This window comes from Nannospalax galili, unplaced genomic scaffold, assembly GCF_000622305.1.
Source record: "Nannospalax galili isolate Female #2095 unplaced genomic scaffold, S.galili_v1.0 scaffold832, whole genome shotgun sequence".
Taxonomy (NCBI): Eukaryota; Metazoa; Chordata; class Mammalia; order Rodentia; family Spalacidae; genus Nannospalax; species Nannospalax galili.
Window position 1 is genome coordinate 669,983 of NW_008331828.1, and position 7,126 is coordinate 677,108.

Consider the following 7,126-nt stretch of genomic DNA (forward strand, 5'->3'; position numbering starts at 1 on the left):
ATCCTTGCCCTACCCTAGGCATAAACAAGCCTTGGCCTTAGCCCTATATTTTGCACCAACCCTATCCTCAAATTTCTTTTCTTTTTTAAAAATATTTTTGGTTGCATGAAAATATTTATAAGGTAAAGTGAAAAATAATGAAGGCTCACTTCTGTTTTAACATCTCATTTGTTCAGCTCCTACTGATTTTACAATATATATTTATGGGCCGGAGACATGGATCAGTGGTCAAGAACCCTGACTGTTCTTGCAGAAGACCCGTGTTCGAATCCCAGCACCCACATGGCAGCTAACAACTGTCCGTAATGCCAGTTCCAGGGGATCCAACAGTCTCTTCTGTTCTCCATGGGCAATGCACTACAAAGGTTCACTTTCCCAAGGCAGATGGTGGCTTAGAAATCAGCTTTGGAGTCCAACAGAAAGCATTTCTGTATGATAATTTTCCTATTGTTCACATTAAGCACAGGATAGACCATCTTGATAGTCTAGGTATCCATCACTTCTTTCACTGGTAGATTGCTTGCCTCTTCTAGTGAGTACCAAAAGTCTGAAGTTTTTGCATTCTTGAACTGAAAACTTTTCAAGTAAATCTGGCAACCTTTTTGAAAATTCTCTGGTGTTATCCAGTCTTCAAGCACTCTCAGAATAGAATCTCCCTTGCTGTATGATATTCTATCAAACACAGCACTTATTTCAGCAGGAGTTGACACAGTAACAGCAACTGGTGAAGACATTAAAAAATCATCTTCTTGCATAGGTAACACATCCTCAAGCAACACCTTCTCAGGCATTTGGCAGTCTTTTTCTGCATAATTTACTCCCAAGAACTTGAAGAAAGAAGCAAATCCTTCATTTAGCCACAAGTCATCCCACCAGTCCATGGTCACAATATTTCCAAACCACTGGTGTACAAGTTCATGGGAAATCACACTGGCCACCCTCTTGGTTGGATGAGGCTGATTGGATTGGGTCATAAAGCAGGTTTGTTTCTCAGTAAGTGATGAGTCCCCAGATCTCCATGTCACTGGAGCCAAAATCAGGAATAGCGATTTTATCTAGTTTAGGAAGAGAATATTCCATAGCAAAGAATTCTTCAAAATAATCAAACAGTTTTCGTTATGTTTTCAAACTATTCAGAGGTCTGTTTTTGTGCTGGCTGGACATAAATAATGAGTAGTTTATCACTCTGCAATGTTTTCTGTATGGAGGTAAATTGATGTAAACCAAAGCATACCAAGTAAGTGTTCATGGGGACAGACTTCATAAAAATGGTTCATTTCCGTTTGTCAACCACTGGCTCTTCTTTCTCTTTGAAAGTGCTTGGTATTCTGTGGGGTGAATGAAGGATATATTGTAAGTTGCCTTTTTGTTCAATCTGTTGGAACAAGGGAAGAACTTCCTGGCATCAGTCAGATCATGGTCCGTGGCTACTATACTCAGTTTCATGGCAGGGAGGCATGGTGACTGGAGGTGGCTGGAGCAGGAGCAGCAGCAGCAGAAGCTAAGCTCTCACATCATCATGCATGCACAAGAAGCAACCTCAACTTTCTTTAGTGTTAGTCTTAAACCTGTTCTTAATCCTCTTACGAAGCATATCCATAACCCCAGGCCTAACTTGCAACCAACCCAGGCCCTATCCCTATCCTTAGACTTAGCCAAAACCCTAACCCTAACCATAGTTTTCAAGCTATCCAGTTCAATGCTAGCCTAGCCCTAAACCTAGCCCTAGTCCTAGTGCTAGCCCTAGGCTTAAACACAGCCCTTACCCTAACCTTAACCCTAATCCTAAAACAAACGTAGACCTAGCCCTAACCATAGTACTAAACCTTTTCATAGGCCTAGCCCTAACCCTAACACTAGCCCTAACCCTAGTCCTAAACCTAGTCATAGACCTAGCCCTAGACCTAGACTTAGTCCTAGTGCTAACCCAACAGATAACACTAGCCCATGCCCTAAACCTAGCCCTAACTCTAGCCCAAACTCTTTTCATCATTGTAACCTTATCCCTACCTCTAACCTAACCTTATCCCTAACCCTAGTTATAGCCCTAACCCTACCTTTTCCCTACCCGTAACCCTAGACGTAACCCTAGCCCTAAACTTAGCCCTATCCCTAGGCTTAAGTCTAACCATAGCCCTAACCATAACCCTATTCCAAGCCCTTGGCCTAGCCCTAACCTAGAACTAACTAGCCCTAACACTTACCAAGCACTAACCCCAACTATAGTTCTAACCCTAAGCTTAAAATTAACCCAAACCCTAGCCTAGCCTTATCCCTAAATCTAGGCTCGATATTGCTATCCCTAGCCTTAGCTGTAGCCCTACCACTAGCAAAAGCCCCAGGTCTGATCTTAAATGTAGCCTTAGCCCTGGACATAACCATAGCCTTAACTATAACCCTAACCCTAAGCCTAAACTTAACACTATCCCTAGACCTACCCTAGCACTGAGCCTTGAGCTAAAACCTAACCCTATCTCTAAACATAACCATAACTGTAACCTTAACTCCACATTCTAAACCTAGACTTAAACTGTGCCATATAACTAGACCTAGTATACCTAGTCCTAACCCCAGTCCTAATCCTAACTCTAACCCTAATAATAAACTTACCCCTAAACATTGACATAATGTGACCATAACTCTAGGTTTAAACATTGACTGAGCCCTAGCCTAAGCATTAGCACCAGCCATAGAACTACCACTAGCCATAGTTCTCAGTATAACCCTTAACCTTACCCTAGCCTGAGTGTTAGCACTACCTATAGAACTATCAATAGCCCTAGCCCTAGCCCTAACTCTAGCCTTAGTTCTAACTCTAAACCTAACTATAATCCTAAACCTAACACTACCCTAGTCCTAAACATAACCATAACTGTTATTAACCTAGCCCTAAGCCTCAACATAGCCCTAATAGTAGCAACCTTAACCCTCCCCTAAAACTAAAACTAACGCTAGCTATAGTTCTAGTTCTAAACTTATCCCTAAAACCTAGCCCTAAACGTGACACTAACCCTAACCCTAACCCTAACCTTAATCCTAACCTTCTACCTATACCTAATACTATACCTAGCCCTAGGTCTAGACCTAGACCTCAATTTAACCATAAACCTAGACATTAACCTAGCCCTGGTCCTATCAGTATCCCTAAAACTAACCCAACCCTAGCCTAACCCTATTCCTAACCATAACCCTAGCACTAACCATATTCCTAAGTCTCATCCTAATGGCATTGTGTTCCCCAGGGGTTCTGGGTCCTCAAAGGGCAGGGCCTGTTGTGGAGAATGGACCTGGCAGAGTGAACTGTGGAAGGAGGGGCTTGTGGCGCCATCTTGGGACAGAAGCGGCAAGCTGCAAGTATGCATGGGGAATATGCAGCAGCCGGGCATGCTCAAGGACAGAATGGCCTGACAGAATAGACCTGGGGCGAGACTGCTGGCCCCTGAGGTGTGGGCAAATGCAAGCAGTGACAATGGGCATGGCATCGGAGTGGTCTGATATGGCAAGCTCTAAGCTGCACTGCAGGACCTGAGTGGACTGGAGCTAGGCACGGGGTGCACCTTTCTTTGTAAGTCACTCTCTCCGCCCCCCCAACAGTAATAAATGCACATAAATTTATGCTATGTGTTTTGCCTGATAGCACAAGAGACACTGAGAGAACTCTGGTGACATGAATCTGTAATCCTAGGCCTAACCCTATGCCTAAACCTAGCCCAAGACCTAGACCTAGCCCTGTACCTAGCCCTGACTTTGTCCATTAACCTTGACCCTAACTCTAACTATAAGCCTCGTCGTAACCAAAGCTCTATTCAAAGTCCTAGCCATAGGTCTAACCCTAGCCCTAATGTCAGTCTTAATCCACCCCAAACACAAAACCAAATCCTAAACCGAATCCTAGCCCTAGTTCTAACTCTAGCTCTGACCTAATCCTACCCAGAACATTAAACCTAACCCAAATACTAAGCCAAAACCCAGCCTAGTTCTGGTGCTAACTCTAATAATAACCCTAGCTCTCAGCCTAAACCTAGCCATAGTCCTAGCCCTAACTCTAAACCTAACCTTAAACCTAACCTTAAAGCTAACCCTAAACCTAGCCCTAAGCTTAACCCTAAACCTAACCCTAAGCCTAACCTTAATACTAAACCTAAACATAACCCTCCCTTGCCCTAAACTTAGTCATAGGCCTAGCACAAGCCCTAAACCTAATCCCAGACCTTGACCAAACACTTGTTCTATCTGTAACCTTATCCGTATGTCTAGCCTAACTTTAGCCCTAACCACAGCCTTACCCTGAAACCTAGCCCTTGTCTAGACCCAACCCTAGCCCTCTCCCTAGCCCTAACTGTAGACCTATCCCTAGTCCTATCCCTAGTGGTAGCACTATCCTTATCCCTAGCCCTAGCCTTATCCTTATCTCTAGCCCTATCCCTAGTTCTATCCCTAGTGGTAGTACTATCCATATCCCTAACCCTAGCCCTAGCCTTATCCCTAGCCCTAGCCCTAGCCTTAACTCTAGGCCTTACCCTATCCTATTCCTTGCCCTATCCCTAATCCTAGATATAACCTTAACCCTAACCTTAACACTAACAAACACTAACACTAACACCAAACCTAGCCAAATACCTAGCCCACGACCTTGGCTTAACCCTTTAGCTAGCTCTACCCCTAGCAAAAGATCTAGCCTTAGCACTAACCCTAGAACTTGCCTAACCATACCCAAACCATAAATCTATCCCTACTTCTAGCCCTAGCAATAGTTCTTTCTGTAACCCTAACCGTAACTATAATCGTAACTATAACCCTAAACCTAACTGTAACTATAGTTATATAGTTACTAACCGTAACTATAACCCTAAACCTCACCAAAACCCTAAGAATAAATGTAGACTTCACTCAAGTCCTATCCCATCCCAGGCCCTGTCCCTATCCCTATGCCTATCACTAGGCCTAATATTAGTCAGGCCCAGGCCAACTCTTCCTGTTTCCTTATCACATCCATGCCTTCTAAGTATATTGGGCCCTTTGGACACTTTTTTGCAGGCATGGTGGTGCTGAGGATTGAATCTAGACCCTTGTACATACTGAGCACATGATTTACCACTGAGATATACCCTTACCACCTATTTTTCTACTTTTGAACATAGAACCAGGCAGCAGGAAGGGAGGAACAGGCTTTTTCTAGTTTGTTCTCCACAAAATTCCAGAGTGGTCCTGTTTTTTTCCCATGACCTGTGTTTCTAGCTCTTTGCTTCATTTTATGGGGTTAAAGAACAGCAATGAATCAAAGTGGTAGGGCAGGAAAATATCCAAGACTGCAAAGAGCAAACTTTCTTAGCCTTAGTGGACTGAAACTGACACTAGTCATCAGATATGCCTCTCAGCTGGGTCACTTAAGGAAGACAAGAAGGAGCAGGAGGATGGTCTGCAAGGATGGCCTTGTAGAAAGGAAACAATCTTAGTAAGCCTGTGTCTACACTTGCTCCCATTCCCTGAGCCCAATAGAAATTTGGCCTTGGGTTTATTAAGGGCCTATGTAGAGATGGTCTTAGTGCTGAGACTACTACAGGCAAATTATTGGTTAGCTTACTCTTCTTCCCAGAACAGGCAAGGGTTCAGCTTTATTTCCAAGAACTGGACCCTGGTTGGGAGGGTGAGAGGCCAGGGATTATAGCCTCCTTTGTCTAGTTCCTCTGGCCTGACTCACTAATGTCTTACGGCCAGTGGCAAAACACTTCCTGGTTTTGGAGAATAGCAGGACTACTTCCTTTTCCCAAGTTGCTGGGTCTGTGAGGAAGCCCTGTAATTTACCTCCCCAGATTCTCTGTTCTTCTATCCCAAGACTCCCTGGCCTTTCTTCTTATGACCCTTCACCTCCTTTTCTGCAGTTCATTCTCTTAGTAGGATTTTTTGCTCTTTTCAGACTCTGAACTGTCCTTGATCCATGTTCTCACCAGTGATCATAATCCACCCTGGACTTCATACCCTTAGAAGTTGCCTGTCCTGCCTCTTCCCCTCCTATGAGACCCTGTTCAACCTACTTCTCCCTAAGACCTCATGCTTTGACTGTCCTGCCCACATAAGCACTCACTGTTCTGTCTTTCTCCTGTCACTCTGCCCCTTTTCCCCTCTGACGTGCCCTGTGCTGTCCTCTGGTTCCAGGCTTGCAGGTGGTACTCAAGTCGATCATGAAGGCCATGGTTCCACTGTTGCAGATTGGGCGGCTGCTCTTCTTCACCATCCTCATGTTTTCCATCATTGGCCTTGAGCTCTATATGGGAAAATTCCACAAGACCTTCTTCCCCAACAGCACATGTGAGTCTTGTAGCATACTTTGGTCTCAGATGAGGATCCCAGTGCCAGAAGTGTTTTTGAACTTCTGGACCAGTGAGGCTTACATTTTAGTATCCTGGTAAATACCAATAAGTAGATACATGAATAAAGTACCAGATTGTAAAAACTTGTAGGAAGGAAACAATAGTATTTGATATAGAATAGCTTGGGGTCTACTTCAGTTATAAGTACAAAAATACCAAGTAGAAGTGCTCCACTTGGGTGGCCAAACAGCTGTCCTGCTTCCTGTGTCACCCTTAGCAGGAAGACCTCCCTGAAACCCTCTGCTCGAATGTTAGCTTTCTGTAGACTTTAATCAAGATATTTGGAGAGAGAGAAATAAACCTTATAATCATTTATCAAGCTTATCATTTATTAGTCTCCCTTCTCTCCCAGATTGGGTGATAGAGGAGAAATCGGGTGTCAATAACAATTGGAGTGTAGGTGTCTGCTGATTTTGATTTCAGGATGAAGGAATCCTGAGCATATCTGAATGATAATGGTCAGGTTCCTGGAGATAAGGAGAGGTGAGCAAGGAGATCCAGAGAGAGTGGATCCTGGGCTGAGGTGGAGGCAGTTGAGAGATCTGGTACAGGTATGAGGAGGGGTGGGGACATGGTGGAGGTTCAGGGTGCAGCAGGTTCTCCGGAGCTCAGCCTTCCCAGTGGACCTGGAGAACTTAGCTTGCTTCACTCTCTTCTTCATAGATGCAGAGCCTGTGGATGACTTCCCCTGTGGCAAGGAGGCTCCAGCCCGATTGTGTGAAGGTGAAACTGAATGCTGGGAGTACTGGACAGGA

General features: G+C 44.4%; 1 pseudogene; it reads right to left on the reverse strand.

Annotated features, from left to right (window-relative positions):
* Positions 1–367: 367 nt before the first annotated feature.
* Positions 368–1,446, reverse strand: LOC103728953 (annotated as a pseudogene).
* Positions 1,447–7,126: the final 5,680 nt, after the last annotated feature.